Here is a 22258-nt window from a genome sequence, read left to right as displayed (position 1 = left end):
CTATTGCATACTCCTAAATATTTTTAGGAAGCAAAAGCTATACCTTCGTCCGTCGTCAGCCCTTTGCTGTCGCTTGCCTCAAAACTAGACCACAGCTCCGCTACGACGCCTGGATCGCTATGCCACTTCCGTATTCCCACCGGAACGCCTAGAAAGCCCTAGATCTAAGCTGGAAGACCAAGGAATCAAGAGAAGAGAGGTGAGTGGTGCATCTGAAAATGAGGCTCGGCACCCCTATTTATAGCCGGAGTTCGGGTCGTCCGAACCCTACTTCGGAGCCTCCAAATACGTTCTGGCCATCCGAACTTGACTTCGGAGCGTCCGAAGTCCCATCAATACGTCAGTTGTGATGTCATCTTGCTGACATAAGCAATGATGTAATACTGGACTCCGATCGGACTGTTCGAACCTGCCGACGGAGCGTCCGAACACGTTCAGAGCCTCCGATCCTGGCTTTGGATCGTCCGATCACGTTCTGAGCCTCCAATCCTCCTTTTGGAGCGTCCGAACTCAAGTTTAGTAAATGTGATTAGTTCCTTAATCTCTTTAATTGTTTATGGGCTACTACAAGCGATAACCTGACAAGAGATTAAGAGGTCAGATACGAAGTTCAGAGTTATATGATTGAAGTAAGAATTACTTTAGGTGAACATTCAGTCTATTAGATTTGATATTCCGATTGAATGCGATTTCGAGGATGAAATCATTCCTTAGAGGGGAGGAATTGTAATGCCCAAAAATATTCATTTATTAATTAGGGAATTTGAGATTTAAATTATGTAATTTGGGAAACTATTGATTTGATAATTTATGGAAATTAGAGATTTAATTTCCGAGCCGAAAATATTTAATTTGAGAATTTACGAATTTTGAGATTTAAATTCCGGGATTCTTAAATTAAAAGAATAAAATATTTGGATTAAATATTTATGAGATTTAAGATTTAATTCTGAGATTTGAGAATTAAAGAGGATTTAATATGAAGATACAACCCGATCAGGGGTTGATTTGCAAATATCAAGGTTTCAAGGGCTAAAGTGCAATTTATCTTTTTAATTTTAAATCGAGAATATTTAATTTGAGAATTTTGAAGTTTAGAATTAAATTTTAATATTCTTAAATTATTTTGGATTGAAATTGAATTAAAAATATTGGTCGAGGATTGAATTGTAATTATTGAAACTTGTAAGGACTAAACTACAAATAACACTTGCAAGCGGCCATATACACGTGTGATTAAATAGTTAAGCTTGCAATTCAGATTTTTGGGACAGAAGAAATCGAGAAGGGGAGAGAAATTGAAAGCTAGGCCATTTTTATTAACTTTGAAGCTCGGTTCTTTTGATCCGCCAGGTAGAATTGTAAAATGATTGTATATCTGCGATCACAGCTTTGAGTGCTACATTTTGACGTAAGTATTATGAAGTTCTACGATGTTTGAATTTTTGAGATGTTGTTATAATTAAGATTTAATTGTATAAACATGTTCTAATATATACGACGATACCATCTAAGTCGGATCGAGAAAATATCGTCGTTTGAACATGCTTGTAATTTATTGATTTATTTTTGAAATTCTAAAAATTAAGGCCGATGGATTTCGAAATTATGCTGATGAAATGAGTTGGATATTGAGTTTAGATCATAGATAAGATAATGTTTCAGCTTTTGGAATTATTGAATTCGAGTTGTTACGCCGCCGGTTGGTGATTTTGAATTGATATTAATCTGAATTTTTGAAATGATATTTACATGAATGGCTTGAGATTATTGATGAGGTTATATAGCTGAAACAATGATGTTTAAGCTTTTAGAATTATCGGTTTCGAATAGTTTCGACGTCGGTTTGCATTCCGGCCATTTGATCAAAGACTTGAAGTTGAATGAGCTTTGTTTCAATGGTAATCTGATTTAGAATAGATGATTGAGATGGCATGACTTCAGTTTAGACTTCAAGTATAATATATCGAGTTCGAATCAAAGAATTCGAAGCCAAATCAAAGAATGGACCACGTATGCGATTGTTATGATTTTCCAGCGTGGTTTTAATCATTATGTTTCTGACCTTGCTGGGGCATGAGAATATTTTGCTGATCTATATAACTTGAATATGCTTTGTTTCAGATTAGATAATAAATTGATCGAACTCGAGAAGTCCAGCTTTGAATGGGAGAGTTTTGGAGCAAGCTTGAGGTTGTTTTCTACCTTGATGTTTGATTGAACTTGAGCAGATTTTGATACATGTCTTGTGGATGATTTCCAGATTTGGAACACATTCTGTAGTAGCCCGTAACCAATCAAATAGATTAAAGAACTAATCGCATTTTCTAAACTCGAGTTCGGACGATCCGAAGTGGAGGATCGGAGGCTCCGAACGAGATTGGACGATCCAAAGGCAAGTTCGGACGCTCCGATCGTTCTGCTGACAGTCGTCATGGATGACGTCATTGTGCTGACATAAGCAATGACGTATTTTTGGGTTCGAACGATCCGATCGTGTTCGGACGCTCCGAAGCATGGTTTCGACGATCTAAACTCCGTCTATAAATAGGAGGGCCGAGATTCACTTTCAGTCACACCATTCACCTCTTCTCTCTCGATTCCTCGGTCTTCTAACTTAGATCTAGGGCATTCTAGGCGTCCCGTTGGAAATTCTGAAGTGGCAGTGGTTGGACAGCTGGAGCTTCACCTAGGGTTTACCTTTCTGTTGTTTTAGGATTGATACAGCATTCGATCTGGTTGTATAATATTTAGATATTTACAGATTCCTTTTCTTGGAATTGTATTTTGATTATGGTTTCCGCAGCTTATTTCTGATTACTGTTTAATTAAGTTAATTGCATGCCTAAGTTCTATTTAGTAGGTGATCTCGGTAAGGGTCACTACATTTATGGTATCAGAGCAAGCATAGTATTCTTGGGATTTAGATTCTGCATAAGATAACCGCGAGGTAATTTTTGTAGATGGCGGATCACGATGATTAGAGTAGTCGCAGTAGTATTAGTGGACGTTGGGGCGATTCCGACCTAGAGCGTCTTTGGGAATGCCATCATCGTCATCGTGATGAGGATCGTTTCAGTGTGCGTCGATTCTTACAGATGGGTCCTAAGACCTTGGTTGGATGTGAGTCTTCGGAGGATGCAGAGAACTGGTTAGACCGCATGGAGACGACTTTTCAGACTTTCCACTATACTGAGGAGCAGAAGATGGAGACACTTGACTATCTTCTGGATGGGCGAGCCCGTAGGTGGTGGAGATTTACTTTTGCACCCTTTGTTGCGGCGAGAGGAGTGGCCACCTGGGCCGAGTTCCGCACAGCTTTTTAGAAGCTGTATTTTCCTCCTGCACTCCGTCAGTCGAAGGCGGGTGAGCTACTGAGTCTGCGAAAGGGAGCCATGTCTATTGATGAGTATCAGCAGAAGTTCTTCGATCTGTTATCCTATTGCCCCGAGATTGCTGACAGCTCTGAGATGAAGTATAATCTATTCCTTAGGGCCTTAACCCTGAGATTCATGACCGTGTGGCGGTTGGTGATGACATGTCGTACGAGGGTTTGGTGAGCCATTGTCACTAGGCAGAGGATAGCATTCGGCAAAATAGGTATTTCTATCAGTCTAGGACTGCGAGTTCTTTGGGTCCCCATGCACAGTTTTTCAAGAAGTCTGGATCAACTTCTTCTTCCTCTGGTTCCGCTGGGGTGGTTCGTTTTGGGAAGAAGGACAAGTGCGACCATTGCGGGAAGAACCATCCGTCAGACAAGTGATTGTCCACTATCTGGGGGAGGCAGTTCTGGCTCTGGTTCAGGATCGGGTTCTCAGGCCACCGTTCAGCAGAGGTCGCAGGGACAGCCTGCTGGGAGTTCTCATTTGAGGTCGCGGGCTTCTGGTCAGGTGTTTGCCTTGAGGCATGATCAGGCTGTGGAGGAGAAAGAGAAGTTCATCGCAGGTACATTTATGTTATATGGTATACCTACTCTTGTACTTATTAACACTGGTGCATCTCATTCCTTCATTTCTGCACGTTTTGTTAAGAGACATAAGTTACCAAGCATTGCACTAGACGTAATAGTTTCTGTTTCTACTCCGACGGGTCAATCTGCTTTGGCTAAGAGTCTAGTGATGGGTTGCCCTTTAGAGTTTGAGGGTAGCATTCTGTTATCGAATCTCATGGTTCTTGCAATGTACTACTTTGATTGTATTCTGGGGATAGACATGCTGACTACCTATCGAGCTTCAGTGGACTGCTATCAGAGATTAGCACGCTTTCATCCTGATGGGAGTGATAGCTGGTTTTTCTATGGTGAGGGAGCGCGACCCCCGATGGCTTTGGTGTTAGAGTAGGTGCCCGTCGAGCCAATATGTTGGCCGATGGTCCTTGAGAGAACTCTTGTATGACAATCTTTGTTTTAATAATATTTGACATTATTTAATTTGGCACATCTTTATCTTTATACACATGCATGTTGCATAGATAAAGCCCTTGAATATACAAATAGTAGAAAGAATATGAGATGGTCATGTGATGACTATCATGAAACTCATATTTGGAATACTGTATATTCTAAACTGTTCCTAGTCGATTCAGCCGCCATAAAGAAGGATAAAGGCCGCTCGAGCTTGAGACTAGTATTTGCGATGTGAGTACCATGTTTCATTGGTAGGGGACATGGAGATGTCCAAGCATGCAAATAGGTGCTCCTTGTAGAGTGCACTGAACAACCCTCCCTAAAGGATTTTTCAAGTGGTTCTCACTTATCGAGTGGAGAAGTCCTAGTTTATGGTTGTACACCATTAGTTCTATAACCCGGGACAACATGGAGACTCTATATGCTAGTGCTTTACTTTGACTTGTTTACCGACTCATCTGGGGTCATCAGGTGGCAATGTTGGGTGTTGTGACAAAACATATAGGAGTCAATGCATTGTAGTCGGGGATTCACCGCTTACCTACGGGTATGGATATCCTATGTTATATCATGCATACGTAGCTTGAAATCTCTGATCAGAGTAAGTTGTAATTAAGAAAGGAGTTTCTTGAATTACACTTTCGATGCAACTACGGCATGACACATAGTTATCGATTCAATGACAACTCTCGATTAACCAATGGTTGTCGAATCTGTCGGGATATATGAGTTGAAGGGACCGTACTGTACGCTAACCATAATTGATTGGTTCTTGCAGGCACTATCATTTGATACCTAGGGAGTCATGTAAGCATTGCTGCTAGATGTTTACATGACTGGTTGGGTACTATCAGACTTGAGTTTTCTGACGTTCTTATTATCAATGTGTTGATTGATAAGAATGGAGCTGTCTAGGGTATGCTCATATAAGGGACTTGTTGATCCCGAATCACATGGAGATGTGAACCCACTGCTAGTTGTATCAATGAACCATTGAGGGTCACACAAGTACTAGCTTTCTAGATCCCGTTGAGATTAAAATAATTTCAATGTGTTGAACAACTTATAAAGGAGTTTATAAGTAAAATAAATTAGAAGTTTGACTTCTTAATTGGAGAATGAATGGAATAAGTAACTTTTAATTTGTGAATGTGTTCCAAGATTAAAAGTTGACTTAAAATAATTATTTTATGAAAATGGTGATTTTCTAAACTATTATTTTGAACTTAGTTAATTAATTCAAGTGTTGAATTAATTTAACACTAGTAGATATTTTAATGTACAAATAATTAAATTAATTCAAGTGTTGAATTAATTAAACACTATTGAGTCTAGTAGAGCTCAAATTAATATAGTGTTGTATAATTATTGATACTAGTGGACTTGAATGGGTTCAAGTTAAATTTAATTAATTGATTAAACTTAAATGGGTTTAGGTTTAATAATTAATTAAAATTAAGTTCAAATTACAATTAAATATATATATTTATATATGTATATATATATAGGCGTGTATATATGTATATATATAATATATATATGTGTGTGTATGGAATTTGAAGGGTTGGAAGATTGGATGCAATTTTCCATGCAAGTCATGTATTTTTCTATGCATGGTTTTAATTGTATCTAATCAATTCCTCTCCATTAATATAATATACATACAAACACAATTCAATTCCATTCCAAGAGAAAAGAAAGTGGCCGAAACCTTTCTTCATTTTTCTCCAAATTTTTCTTTCAATTTTTGTGGAAGAAGAAATAAAATCTCAATGAAAAATCCTCTAAATATTCTAGTGCATATTTAGAGTGGATTTAGATCGTCTAGTCGTGGACCTAATTCGGAGGCTCGAAGAGTTGAATCCATTTTGAGCAAGGAGTGCTCTTGGAAGCTTGTAGATTGAGTCTACCATTTTTCAAGAGCCTAGTTGTTTATCAACTTGGTTGGAGCCATAAATCAATCTTTGAGATTGATAGGTAAAATTCTAAACACCCTATGGTTGTTTGAAATTTTAATACTACACAAGTGCTCGGATTTCTTTTGTTAAAAATTTTTATATTTCCGCTGCGTTTCCGGGCACGAGTTAACCGATCTCCAACAGTGGTATCAGAGCCTAGGTTACTCTTTTGTGTAGTATTTGTTGGATATTATGTTGAGGTCAATTTCTAACCGCATGAGAAAATCAATATTTTAACATTTAGGGAAAATTTTATAAAAATATTTTTTTTATTTTCGGGCAGCCCTTGGGCTGCCCGAAGGTGTCCTAGGGGCAGCCGTGGGCTGCCCCATATTTTTAATAAAAAAAAAAAAAAATTTGGCCGGAATCCGGCGACGGAGTTTCGGTGACGACTATGACGACTTGAGTTTTTCAAAAGGTGTTTTGGAATATCATGTGTCATAGGCCCTAAATTGTTAAATATATCATAGTTGATTTTTATGAAAAATTAAACTTTATAATATGTGATTTTTCTCATAAAATAAATAGTTAAAGTGTGACTTTGATTATTTATAGTAAATTGTGATTTACAAGAAATTCAATTATAAATAAATTAATTTGAAAGTAAACAAAGGTGTTTGTTTATTTTGTTAATTTATTTTATAATTGTGGTGGTTAGTGATTGGACCAAGATATATAATATTTGATCAATTAATTATTGAGATAATTAATTGATGGTGTATGATATGTGATATTATGCATGAAGGATGATTAAAAGCCCAATACCAATTTGCTAGGTGTATGCTAGGATATTTTGTGTTGAATGGTTGTAATTATTATCAAATTACAAAGTGGGCTTGGTTTATGGCCCGTTCCCACCCCATGAGATGTATCCCTATTTGCCATGGATATTTTCATGTAAAATATTTAATAGCAGAAGTTCAAGATTGGAAGATGGTGGGCCATGATGAATTATGAAGATTCAAGACATGTAAATATTGGAAGCTTATGTAATTGTTGCATTTGCATCCCATGCATTCCCTAGGAATTGGACCTAGGCCCGTGTTTGGCTCACACGGGCCAAATAGTTTTTGGGGGCGATTAATCATCCTTATTAATTAGTATGTGCGTTATTATTTTATAATAACAAAGTTGCATGAATCCGGCAAACATACGATCAAACATTGCGATCTTTAAAATTAATGATGAGACCTTTTCAAAATTAAAAACCCTTATTTTGAATTAGATTCAAAATTTATATCAAGCCCGAAAAGGGGAATTATAAATTTGTTTATAATTTCCATGTCTTCCATCGACAATGGATGCATGACGAACGCTACCCGTATTCAATGCTCGGCTCATATTATTGGGGGGGCTTGAATGCCGGAAAGCTGTGACATCCATTGACATGGTGATGTGAACTACGTGGAACTCCCATGACTTCGGCTCATATTATTGGGGGAACTCATGGCGACCGTCCATTAAGGTTCGATATCGATGGGTAAGGCTTGACACGTAAAGATGAACGGCGTCATATTATTGGGTCCTAATCAAGCGTGAGACAAAAGTTTACGTAAGGGTTGCATGGAGATGCAATTTGAAAATACCTTTTAGAAATTATGATTGGCTGATATTATTCGGGATCGTAATTGGCTAATTGGACCTTATGTACCTACTGAGGAAAGGAGTTTCCCGTTTTTACTAGAGGGTAGTAAAAATGTCAAAACAGTGGGAGTAAATATTTATAAAGTTAAAGTCCATACTTTATATCTTATTAAATATTTTAAAATAGTCATTGACATTTATCTGTTATTATTTTTCAGTACAAAGTTTTGACTATGTCATCAATTCGCAATCCGTTGTCTGCAATACTCGACAAACATTTACTGACCGGTCCAAATTACCTCGATTGGCTAAGAAATTTGAAAATTGTCTTGAACTCGGAAAGGATTGCATACACACTTGATGAGTCGCCCCCTGATGCGGCTCCGACTGATTGTAGCCCTGAGGAGCTACAGACTTACAAGGATTGGTGTGACCATGACTTGAAAGCCAAGTGTTATATGCAGGCTTCTATGAATGATGAGCTTCAGCGACGTTTTGAGAGTGCAAATCATGCTGCTGACATTCATTTGCATCTCAAAGAACTTTTTGGTGAACAAACACGCCCACTTCGACATGCGATTGTCAAAGAGCTAATCACTTTGCGCATGCGAGATGGGGCTTCGGTCCATGAGCATGGCCTGAAGTTGATTGGGCTTGTGGAGAAACTCGTTAGCATGGATCTTGTGCTACCAACTGAGTTGACCACAGACGTGTTGCTCTTGTCACTGCCTAGCTCATTTGATCCTTTTGTGGTGAATTTCAACATGAACAAGTTAGATCCAACCCTTGAGGAGTTGGTTAACATGCTTGTTACGTTTGAATCCACAATCAAAAAGGAGAAGCCGGTTCTTTATGTGGGATCTTCATCTGGTTCAAAGAATAGACCACATGGGAAGGGAAAGAAGCGTTCCTTCCATGCTCCCAAAAAGAACGTGCCCTTGAAGAGGCAAGCTCCGAGTCCCGTTGTGGTAGCCACACCAGTTAAGGCTAACAAGACTAATGACGTCTGTCATCACTGTAAAAAACCTGGACATTGGAAGCGAAATTGCAAGGAATATCTTGACCAGAATGGTTCTGGAAAAGGTATGTTCTACATTGAAGTAAACATTTCACTTAACTCTTCTTCTTGGATATTGGATACCGGCTGTGGCTCACATCTCTGTAATGATTTGCAGGTGATGGCAAGAAGTAGGAGACTCAGAGATGGTGAGACCTTCTTGAGGATGGGCAATGGGGCAAGAGTTGCAGCCAAATCTATTGGAGATGTTTACTTATTGTCGGACAATGATTTTAAATTATGTTTGAGAGATGTTTTTTTTGTACCAGAATTGGTGAAAAACATTGTTTCCATTTCTATGCTTGATAAAGATGGATATTCTTGTTTATTTGGCAAAGGTGTTTGCAATATTTACAAGAATGAATGTTTAATTGGTACAGGACAATTGGAAAATGATCTCTATAATTTAAAATTAAAAGATATTTCTATATATAATGTCCAAGAGATATCAACAACATCCAAAAGAAAACAAGATACTCTAAATCCAGCACACTTATGGCATGCTCGATTAGGTCATATATATTTTAAAAGGATGAACAAGCTAGTGGGAGAAGGCATGTTTGATATGTCTGATATTAATTCTCTTACTACTTGTGAACCCTGTCTAAAAGGAAAGATGACCAAAATTCCCTTTAAGGGCCATGTGGAGCGAGCCAAGGGACTGTTGGATTTGATCCATACAGATGTGTGTGGTCCACTTAGCATCACCACTAAGCACGGACATTCTTACTTCATTACCTTTACCGATGACTTCTCTAGGTATGGGTATGTGTATTTGATGAAATACAAATCTGAAGCTTTTGAAAAGTTCAAAGAATTCAGAAATGAAGTAGAAAAACAATTGGGACGAAGCATCAAGGCACTTCGATCGGATCGAGGTGGTGAATACTTGAGTACTGAATTCCAAGAGTATCTTAGGGAGAATGGGATTCTCTCACAGTGGACTCCTCCTGGTACACCTCAGTTGAATGGTGTTTCAGAACATCATAATCGAACTTTGATGGACATGGTTCGGTCTATGATGGGGTTCACGGAGTTGCCGCCATCCTTTTGGGGATATGCACTTGAGACAGCGGCACTGTTGTTGAACAATGTCCATTCAAAGGAAGTTGATAAGACACCATATGAGATATGGATGGGAAAATCTCCAAAGTATTCTTATCTAAGAATTTGGGGATGCCCTGCTTATGTGAAGCAGATAATGGGAGATAAATTGGATGCTCGATCCATTTTATGCTACTTCGTGGGATATCCAAGGAATTCGGTTGGATATTATTTCTATCATCCCAAAGAAACAAAGGTGTTTGTTTCTAGGAATGCAACCTTCTTGGAGAAGGAATTTCTATTGGATAGAAAATGGGAGATGATAGAACTCGAAGAAGTTCGAGAAACACCCACGATTGTGGAACCCACACCCGAACAGCCAAGAGAGGAGACACTAGCTCATAGAAGATCTGAGAGGATCTCAAGACCACCTATGAGGTATGGTCTGCTTCTTGAAGAGGGCCACGATGAGCCTAACCATGGATGTGATCCAAGGACCTTCAAGGAAGCATTGTCTGATTCCGATTCATCCAAGTGGCTTGAAGCTATGGAATCTGAGATGAATTCCATGTATTCGAACCAAGTGTGGAATCTTGTGGATCCACCTGAAGGAATTGTTCCTATAGGGTGTAAATGGATTTACAAGAGGAAGCTTGGGACGGATAGGAAGGTTCTGACCTTCAAGGCTCGATTGGTGGCAAAAGGTTATACTCAAAGGCAAGGAGTTGACTTTGAAGAAACTTTTTCTCCAGTCGCAATGTTCAAGTCCATAAGGATATTGCTTGCCATTGCCGCATGGTATGACTATGAAATATGGCAGATGGATGTGAAGACAGCTTTTCTTAATGGGGATATTAAGGAAGAAATTTACATGTCTCAACCTGAAGGGTTCACATCTATCGGAAGTGAGCATAAAGTATGCAAACTTCAGAGATCTATCTATGGTCTCAAACAGGCATCTAGGAGCTGGAACCTCAGATTTGATGGTACAATCAAAGAGTTTGGTTTTATAAGAATCCTGAGGAACCATGTGTGTATAAGAAGGTCAGTGGGAGTGCTGTGACATTCCTAATACTTTATGTTGATGACATTCTACTCATTGGGAATGATGTAGGAATGTTGCAATCAACTAAAGTATGGTTATCGAGTAAGTTCTCGATGAAGGACTTGGGAGAAGCATCTTTTGTATTGGGAATACAAATCTATCGGGATAGATCGAAAAGATTGCTTGGTCTCACCCAGTCAACATACATTGATACCATCGTGAAGAGGTTCTCGATGGATGAGTCTAAGAGAGGACATCTATCAATGTGTCATGGCGTGTCTCTATCCAAGTCCATGTCTCCCAAAAATGATGCAGAGATAGAGACGATGACACGCATTCCATATGCATCTGCAATTGGTAGTATCATGTATGCGATGATATCTACACGTCCTGACGTGGCCTTTGCACTTAGTGTTACAAGTAGATATCAATCGAACCCTGGTCTTCCACACTGGAAAGCTGTGAAAGACATTCTCAAGTATTTGAGAAAGACTAAGAATATGTTTTTGGTTTATGGGGGTGGAGAACTAAAATTGGAAGGCTATACCGACTCTAGCTTCCAAAGAGATGTTGATGATTCGAAGTCAACTTTCGGTTTTATATTAATGCTCAATGGTGCTGCTGTTTGTTGGAAGAGTTCCAAGCAAAATAGCACTGCGGATTCAACCACTGAGGCAGAATATATTGTTGCATCCGATGCTGCAAAGGAAGCTATTTGGATTAGGAATTTCGTCCAAGAGTTGGGCGTTATTCCTAATGGAGTTGATCCAGTCCCGGTGTACTGCGACAACACTGGTGCAGTTGCTCAGGCAAAAGAACCAAGGTCTCATCAGAAATCCAAACATGTATTGAGAAAATATCACATCATCCGGGAAATTGTGGAACGAGGAGATGTCTTGTTAGACAGAGTCGCCTCCGCAGATAATGTTGCTGATCCACTAACTAAGCCTTTACCAGGACCATTGTTCGAAAAGCATCGCGAATAAATGGGTTTGAAGAATATGGGTAGTTGGCTCTAGTGCAAGTGGGAGATTGTTAGAGTAGGTGCCCGTCGAGCCAATATGTTGGCCGATGGTCCTTGAGAGAACTCTTGTATGACAATCTTTGTTTTAATAATATTTGACATTATTTAATTTGGCACATCTTTATCTTTATACCCATGCATGCTGCATAGATAAAGCCCTTGAATATACAAATAGTAGAAAGAATATGAGATGGTCATGTGATGACTATCATGAAACTCATATTTGGAATACTGTATATTCTAAACTGTTCCTAGTCGATTCAGCCGCCATAAAGAAGGATAAAGGCCGCTCGAGCTTGAGACTAGTATTTGCGATGTGAGTACCATGTTTCATTGGTAGGGGACATGGAGATGTCCAAGCATGCAAATAGGTGCTCCTTGTAGAGTGCACTGAACAACCCTCCCTAAAGGATTTTCCAAGTGGTTCTCACTTATCGAGTGGAGAAGTCCTAGTTTATGGTTGTACACCATTAGTTCTATAACCCGGGACAACATAGAGACTCTATATGCTAGTGCTTCACTTTGACTTGTTTACCGACTCATCTGGGGTCATCAGGTGGCAATGTTGGGTGTTGTGACAAAACATATAGGAGTCAATGCATTGTAGTCGGGGATTCACCGCTTACCTACGGGTATGGATATCCTATGTTATATCATGCATACGTAGCTTGAAATCTCTGATCAGAGTAAGTTGTAATTAAGAAAGGAGTTTCTTGAATTACACTTTCGATGCAACTACGGCATGACACATAGTTATCGATTCAATGACAACTCTCGATTAACCAATGGTTTTCGAATCTGTCGGGATATATGAGTTGAAGGGACCGTACTGTACGCTAACCATAATTGATTGGTTCTTGCAGGCACTATCATTTGATACCTAGGGAGTCATGTAAGCATTGCTGCTAGATGTTTACATGACTGGTTGGGTACTATCAGACTTGAGTTTTCTGACGTTCTTATTATCAATGTGTTGATTGATAAGAATGGAGCTGTCTAGGGTATGCTCATATAAGGGACTTGTTGATCCCGAATCACATGGAGATGTGAACCCACTGCTAGTTGTATCAATGAACCATTGAGGGTCACACAAGTACTAGCTTTCTAGATCCCGTTGAGATTAAAATAAGTTCAATGTGTTGAACAACTTATAAAGGAGTTTATAAGTAAAATAAATTAGAAGTTTGACTTCTTAATTGGAGAATGAATGGAATAAGTAACTTTTAATTTGTGAATGTGTTCCAAGATTAAAAGTTGACTTAAAATAATTAGTTTATGAAAATGGTGATTTTCTAAACTATTATTTTGAACTTAGTTAATTAATTCAAGTGTTGAATTAATTTAACACTAGTAGATATTTTAATGTACAAATAATTAAATTAATTCAAGTGTTGAATTAATTAAACACTATTGAGTCTAGTAGAGCTCAAATTAATATAGTGTTGTATAATTATTGATACTAGTGGACTTGAATGGGTTCAAGTTAAATTTAATTAATTGATTAAACTTAAATGGGTTTAGGTTTAATAATTAATTAAAATTAAGTTCAAATTACAATTAAATATATATATTTATATATGTATATATATAGGCATGTATATATGTATATATATAATATATATATATGTGTGTGTATGGAATTTGAAGGGTTGGAAGATTGGATGCAATTTTCCATGTAAGTCATGTATTTTTCTATGCATGGTTTTAATTGTATCTAATCAATTCCTCTCCATTAATATAATATACATACAAACACAATTCAATTCCATTCCAAGAGAAAAGAAAGTGGCCGAAACCTTTCTTCATTTTTCTCCAAATTTTTCTTTCAATTTTTGTGGAAGAAGAAATAAAATCTCAATGAAAAATCCTCTAAATATTCTAGTGCATATTTAGAGTGGATTTAGATCGTCTAGTCGTGGACCTAATTCGGAGGCTCAAAGAGTTGAATCCATTTTGAGCAAGTAGTGCTCTTGGAAGCTTGTAGATTGAGACTACCATTTTTCAAGAGCCTAGTTGTTTATCAACTTGGTTGGAGCCATAAATCAATCTTTGAGATTGATAGGTAAAATTCTAAACACCCTATGGTTGTTTGAAATTTTAATACTACACAAGTGCTCGGATTTCTTTTTTAAAAATTTTTATATTTCCGCTGCGTTTCCGTGCACGAGTTAACCGATCCCCAACATTTGGTATCAGCTTTGTGAGCCTGTCGAGCTCTAGAGTCTGGCGGGGAAGGCTACCTTATCTATGCAGTTGATTTGTCCGCTGAGAGCGTTGGGATAGAGAGTGTTCCTGTTGTGGATGAATTTCCAGATGTATTTCCAAATGAGATTCCGGGATTTCCTCCTGCTAGGGAAGTCGAGTCTGGCATAGAGTTGATTCCGGGTACTTCGCCTATTTCTCGAGCACCGTATCGTCTGGCTCCATCAGAGATGCAAGAGTTGAAGAATCAGCTACAGGATCTTTTGGACAAGGGGTACATTCGTCCTAGTGTATCTCCTTGAGGAGCTCCTGTTCTCTTTGTGAAGAAGAAGGATGGGTCTATGCGGTTGTGCATTGACTACCGACAGCTGAATCGAGTTACCGTGAAGAACAAGTATCCTTTGCCTCGTATTGATGACTTGTTTGATCAGCTGCAGGGTACTTCGGTTTATTCCAAGATTTACTTGAGATCTGGGTATCATCAGATGAGATTCCGAGATCAGGACATAGCCAAGACTGCATTCCGTACTCGCTATGGGCATTACGAGTTTCTAGTGTTGCCATTTGGATTGACTAATTGTTAACTGTGTTTCTTATGCTTATTTCTGGTGTTAGTTTTGCATGCATTCATATGTTTTTGGGCAGAGCATCACTCGCTCGAGCGACGGGGTATTCTCGCTCGAGCGAGATCGAGAATTCAAGTTTTTTCCAGAGGAGTGCTCGCTCGAGCGAGAGGCAATGCCCGCTCGAGCGAGCTAGATGAGGCACCAAAGGTATCGAGACAAAGGAGTGCTCGCTCGAGCGAGCGAGATGTGGAAAATTACCCTCGGGCAGAAGACTGCTCGCTCGAGCGAGCGACGCGTACATAGTTTTTTAAAAAGAAAATTCTTGCTCGGGAAGGATATTGTCTTTTGAAGACCCTTGAGCATATAAATAGAAATTTATTCATTAGAATAAGGGTTACACAACATATTGGAAGGCAAGAGGCGGCTATCATCATCATCTCAACTCTTCATATTCTTTTCATTTTATTTTGGATTTTTATTGATGTTTGGAGTTGAAAACTTTTGTTCTTAATTTATGTCGAACTTTGAGTAGTTTTCTTTTTTCAATCAAGGTCACGTGATTGGGCCAGACAATTGATGTAGAAAACTTGATTTGTTTATTTGAGATGTTCAGACTTGATTTGAATTTATTGTTTATCAAATTCATATTTGTCTTGTGAATTTCTTGGCCAATTATTTGCTTGCATGTTAATTGATTCCAATTCGACAGAGGAGGTTTTGATTTTGATCTCTTCGATAATCAACATAGTGTAAAACTGACTAGAAATAGAATTCGGTTTCATTATGCGGTTTAGGTGTTTACTGAATTTTCACAGTTATTCATGCATTCAAATTTAATTAGAATTACGAAAGATTAGTTCATCAATATTTGAATAGGTTCGATTGTTCTATAAATAGTCCTTCGAACAAATTAGGAAAATTCCCGTGAATTAAGATTAAGTCTGATATCTTTGATCGACTGCTTGTTACATGAATTGTCTGGTAACTACGTGTGTCCTTGATCGAACTTTTACCACATTTTATTTAAATCTAAAATTTCCAGCTGCGTTTTATTTAATTTAATTTTAATTGCAACTTTTTATTATTAGTTAAAATCTGAATCACCTGTATTCATTAGACTAGATTAAGTAGAAATAAATATATTTTGGTATTCATATATATACAGTCCCTGTGGGTTCGACATATGGACTTTTGTTCACTATATTATAATTTGACCTGGTGCGCTTGCGAGTTGATTTTTAATCACACCGATTTAGCCGGTCAAGTTTTTGGCGCCGTTGTCGGGGACTGTTTTATATTAGAATTCTTATTTCTCTTGAGATTAGACCTTATTTATTTTCTTAATTTCTGACTATAATTTCTTGGTAATTTTCAGGTATTTTATGTTGTGCATGCATAGCACTCGATCAAGGAAATTACTACCACTTGATTTGGAGATCGAGCGCACGCTTAGCTGGATCCGAAAAGCTAAGAAATCTATCAATCTTGAACTAGAGTCAGAATCTGAATCTGAAGTAGAGATGGCAGACAATCGTACTGTTTGGGATATTATCCGTCTGCCAACTGAAGGCTATGGATCCAGCATAGTTTGCCCCGCTGTTGAGGCAAACAATTTTGAGCTGAAACCCTCTAATATTCAGCTGATCCAATTGCAAGCTAGATTTGGGGGTACATCTATGGAAGACCCCTACGCTCATCTGGAGCGTTTTCTGTCGATCTGCGACACGTTCAAAGTGAATGGGGTAAAATCTGATGCAGTGCAACTGCGGTTATTCCCATTCTCTTTACAAGGAGAAGCTGCTGAGTGGCTAGATGATCTGCCTGCTGGTTCTATCACTACCTAGAACCAACTTGTTCAGACTTTTCTGAACAAATATTTTCCTCCCATGAAGATGGCAAAACTGTTCTCCGATATCATCTCATTCAGGCAGAAGGAAGCTGAATGTTTACATGCTGCTTGGACTCGATTCAAAAATATGTTGAGGATGTGTCCTTAACATAATCTTACTCAAAGCCAGCAGACTCAAACTTTCTACAATGGGGCTGATCAATCTGTTCGATCCATGTTGGATGCCGCTGCTAACGGAAGCCTATTCAGGAAGACACCGGCAGAGGCATGGGAAATCATTGGAAATATGGCCGAAAGCAACATTTGATGGCCAGATGCTAAAAAGGATAGAAAAGATGGAGTTCTAGAAGTCGATGCACTAACAGCACTGAATGCCAAGATCGATGCACTTACTCATCAGATGGCATTTATGCAGACATCTTCAGCCAATCAAGTGCAAGTCCAACAGCCTGACAAACAACAAGTATTTGAAGTTGATGCTGCAAATTTTATGGGGAATCAAGGGAGAAAACAATACAACCCCTACAGCAATACTTAAAATCCTGGCTGGAAGAACCACCCAAACTTTGCTTGGAAAGCTGTAGATCCTACAGCTAATACATTGAAGCCAGTCAAGAAGAAGCCCTCCTTTGAAGAAATCATGATGAAATATGTAGCTGGTACTGAGACCCGTCTACAAAATCAGGAGGCAATGTTGTAGAAGTTAGAAACACAGATGAGTCAGATAGCAACACAGCTGTCTACTAGGCCAGCAGGATCGTTGCCTAGTAATACTGAGAGAAATCCCAAGGATGTCAATGCTATTCTGGCAGTGACTAGATTGCAAGCAGATACTTTGGGGAAAAATACTTTGGAGAAAAATACTGAGGATGAGAAAGCAAGCGAGCTAAGCAAAGAAAAAGGGCTGGAGGAAGTGCCAAACCAGTCAGACACGACGACTACGGGCAAGAAAGGTAAGTCCTCTCACCCAATTATTAATGAGAAGATTGATTTGAGTAAACTGACCTTCCCCCAAAGAGCAAAGCAACTGCAATTGGATAATCAATTTGCAAAATTCTTAGAGATTTTCAAAAAGCTTCATATTAATATTCCCTTTGCAGACGCTTTAGCTCAAATGTCCAGTTATGCAAAATTTTTAAAAAGAGATTTTGTCTAACAAAAGAAAACTTCTGGATTTTGAAACTGGGAAGTTGTCGGAGGAATGTTCTGCTATTTTACAAAATAAACTCCCTCCGAAACTTAAGGATCCCGGTAGCTTTTCAATTCCATGCACTATTGGAAAATCATTTTTTAATAAGGCTTTATGTGCTCTAGGTGCAAGTATTAATGTAAAGCCCCATTTTTTTTTATCTTAATTGAGCTTATTTGAGATAATCATAGTTTCCAGAGTTAGCGAGCCGACTTGATTTTGATCAGGGTCTATTTTGCAAAAATTGGATTTTTCAGGGACTAAAATGCAAATATTGAAATTGTTATAATATCTAACAAGGGTTGACTATTCTTGGCACTCTATCTTCCTCCCCTAGCCGTGCTCCACCATTGAAGACGCCTCCAAGATTTCTCCAAGCTCTTAAAATCCAGTCCGAACTCGATCCGTTCGTTGGAAATTAATTATGAAGGCAGATTAGTGATCACAGCAGTGAGAGCTCCGATATACCGTAAGTATCTCTCCGATCGGATATGTTTTATTTTTCGGAGGTTCTTAGAATCGATTTAGATTCTAGTGTGTTGTTCTTGGCGGAGTTCTGATCGTTTATTATCTGTTGGTTTTGAAATAGAGCGACGTTCGGAATTGTTATGATTTTTGGAAGCTATTTTCAAAAATGTGAGTTTTGAGATTTGTTGGGTTTTTCTTGTTGTTATTGTATTAGCATTGAATAAAGTTGATATAGCTATTGAACTGCTGTCTGCGTTGTCGGTTTGTTCAGTTTATAGCCGTTATGCCGTCGGTTTGAGTTTTGAGGATTTGGAACCGTTTTTGAGATGTTGGAACTTGGCTTAAGTTGATCTTGGTTATTGATCATTCATTTGTCTCCGTACAGATTCGTTTGAAGGTATCAAGCCCAGAGTTAGCAGTTGTTTGATCGTTTCCGAGATTTGAACAAAGAACGGTATAGAGAATTTCCTTGAACCGTTGCCTTGTTGTTGTTAGATTGTATAGTTGTTGATACAGTCTCTTTTGTAGAGTATCCAGAGTTGGAAGCTACTGCATTGAAAGGTAAAAGCAGTCATCGTAGCGGGATAGCATACTCGGGACTGTGGTTCTCGAGTTTTAAATGACTTATGTGTTATGTTTATGTTATGCATTCATCTTGAGCCAATCTTGTTTTCAGCGAGCAGAACCGCCCTTTTTGTTTAGACGTTTGGGAACTATGATTGAGTGGCCTAGGTTGTAGTCGTTTCGCCTAGTGCTAGCATACTCATTATAGTTTCTCAAAGTCTAGAGGAGTGAGATACGTGGCACCACCTCGATTGGGAGAGTCGGTGAGTTGTTACGTGATCTTATCCTCGGGATCCCAAATGCACAGCAGCAATCCCTCGTTTATTAGATTGATATCCCGGTTTAAAAGACATGCATTCATTTTGTTGTTATTAATTTAATTGTTGTATTGAAAGAATGTTGATTGTTGTATTAATTGTTATGTTTCTTTTACTGGGAATGTCGTTCTCACCGGTTATCCGGCTGTTGCTTTGTTTTGTATGTGTACTTGGAAACAGGTGGGGCAGGATCAAGTCAGAAGAGGCATGGTTAGCTCCGAGAGAAAGTTGTAGCAGTGAGACTCGGTTTAGAAGTCGTGTCAGCATGTCTACCTAGTGTTGTTAGAATATGTTTAAATAACGAACTTCATTATTATGTTGTATTGTCATGCCAGCTTTGCCGTATTGCTATCGTGGCATGTTCTATTTTGGAGTAGTTGTTAAACTCTAGAACTTCATGTATTAATCGGAGGAACTGTATTTTTAATGTATGTGTTGATTTGGATTGCATTGGAATAGTTTTAGACGGAATTGCAAAGCATGTTTTCTGCTGTTCTGTTTCTGCTGTAGGGGGCGCCTGAGCTGCAATTTTTAGCAGCCCGAGCGCACCCCACTTTGAGAACTCAGTAGCGCCTCTGTCCAGGGTGCGCTCGAGCGGCGGTTTTTGGCCGCCCGAGCGCGGCCCTCCTTAAAAAAAAAAATTCCTTTGCTTTGCTTTTAGTTTTTAGATCTTGGATGCTTAATTATTGTTTACTCCTTAATTAGATGTTTAGAACCGAGGTCTCACATTAAGTGGTATCAGAGCGTTAAGATTCTTGGTTGAACTAGAGTGAGCGGGTAGATCGAGTCTGCGTGTATTGGCTCCTCGCATGTGTTTGAATTATTTTAACTGTGTACTTAATTCCATGCGAGCATGCTTTATTATTGAGAATTATTGAATTACATGGTTATGTGATTTAATTTATAAAGCATGATCTACTTGAGATATAACTGTTTTTGTTATCGACTGGTATCCTGTATTCCAAGCGGTAGTAAGGGCACTGATTGTAGAGATTGAGATATCTCGTGTCCTAACCTTTGATTATTAGATGGGTCCTCGTCGAGTGATAAACAGAAACACACCTCCAGTTATTCCTACGACTGAGCAAGCTAGCACTGAAGTTGATCAGTTGGATGCTTCACCGACTTCTATGGAAACCTTGCTGAAGAGGTTTCAGTCGTTCAATCCGCCGTTGTTGATGGGTTCAGAAAATCCAGTTGACTGTGAGAGTTGGTTGGATGATATGGATCAGTTGTTTGATTCCATTGACTACACAGATGACCGCCGAATCATGTTAGTAATTCATCAGCTGCGTGGTGGTGCTAAGAGCTGGTGGATCATGACAAAGAAAGCATTTGAGAGTAGAGGTACAGAGGTTACTTGGACTCTTTTTAAATATGAGTTTTATAAGCGGTTTTTCCCTATCTCGTATCGTAAGGATAAGGGAGCAGAGTTTGCAAATCTGAAGCAAGGGAATCTGAACATTGAAGAGTACGTGGCTAAGTTTGATAGTCTGTTGCGTTTTGCGCCACTAATTGCCGGAGATGAAGAAGCTAAGGCAGATCATTTCATTAATAGCTTGAATCCTGACATATTCACTTTGGTGAACACTGCTAGGCCAGACAGCTTTGCGGATGCCATGAATCACGCAAAGGGAGCAGAAGCAGGCTTGTGGAGGCAAAGAGGTAATCAAGGGGCACCTCAGCAGCAGAGGCAGTATCAGAACCAACCATCTCAGTACCAAAATCAGCCACCTTAGCATCAAAACCAGCAGAAGAGGTATGAAGGTGGTAACAGTGGGAGAAACAGAAAGGATCAGTACAAGGCAAGAGGTAAACAGTTCAAGAGGCAGGGGAAGAGTTCGTCTAGTTCCAGTGGTTCGAAGCAATTCGGTTCAGGACCGAGTTCTGGGTCATCATCCTTGTACTGCAGCAAGTGTGGAGGAAGACACTCACCGGATCAGTGTGTGGGAGTCTTCGGCAATTGTAACACCTGTCAGCAACCGGGACACTTCTCTAAAGTGTGCCCACAGCGTAACAGAGATAGAGCTCAGAGTGGAAGTTTGTCTAGATTTGCAGCTCAGCCTGAGAGGCAGTCTTCTGCAGTGCACTCTTTCCAGCCTTAGCAGCAGAACAGACAGGGAGGTAGTACCAGTGCAAATCAGCCTCCGAGACAGCAAGCACGAGTCTTTGCTCTGACAGAGGATCAGGCTCAAGCAGCACCTGATGATGTTATAGCAGGTAACTGTTTGATTTTTGGTCATTTTGCTCATGTTTTGATAGATACAGGTGCTTCCCATTCCTTTATCTCTGAGAAATTCGTATTATTGCATGCTTTGCCAACTGAATTGTTGCCTACAATAGTAGCTGTTACTTCACCTTTGGGTGGAGGAATTGTTTCTGTCAGATTAGTCAGGAACTGTGAACTGTGTTTTGATGGAAATTTGTTTAAATTTGACTGTATTGTACTTGGACCGTCGGATTTTGATTGTATTGTCGGGATAGATGCTTTAACCAAGTATAGGGCGACAGTCGATTTTTTCCAGAAAGTTGTCAGGTTCAGACCGAAAATGGCAGACGAGTAGAAATTCTTTGGTAAGGGTTCTCGATCTAGAATTCCTTTGATTTCAGTGTTATCTATGACTCGTTTGCTACAGAAAGGTGCAGAAGGATTTTTGGTGTATGCAGTTGATGTACTAAAATCTAGCCCAGCTTTGGTCGATATACCAGTGGTTAGAGATTTTGCGGATGTGTTTCCGGAAGATGTTCCAGGATTGCCGCCTATTCGAGAAGTCGAATTCAGTATTGACTTAGTGCCAGGTACTCAACCTATTTTAAAAGCTCCTTATCGTATGGCACTTGTTGAATTGAGAGAGTTGAAGGAGCAGCTTGAGGATTTGATTGCCAAGGGATACATCAAACCTAGTGTATCGCCTTGGGGTACTCCTGTGCTTTTTGTTCGGAAGAAGGATGGTTCTATGCGACTCTGTATCGACTACCGCCAATT

The sequence above is a fragment of the Henckelia pumila genome, chromosome 4 (assembly GCF_033568475.1).
Source record: "Henckelia pumila isolate YLH828 chromosome 4, ASM3356847v2, whole genome shotgun sequence".
Lineage (NCBI taxonomy): Eukaryota > Viridiplantae > Streptophyta > Magnoliopsida > Lamiales > Gesneriaceae > Henckelia > Henckelia pumila.
Note: the sequence above shows the minus strand (reverse complement) of the source record.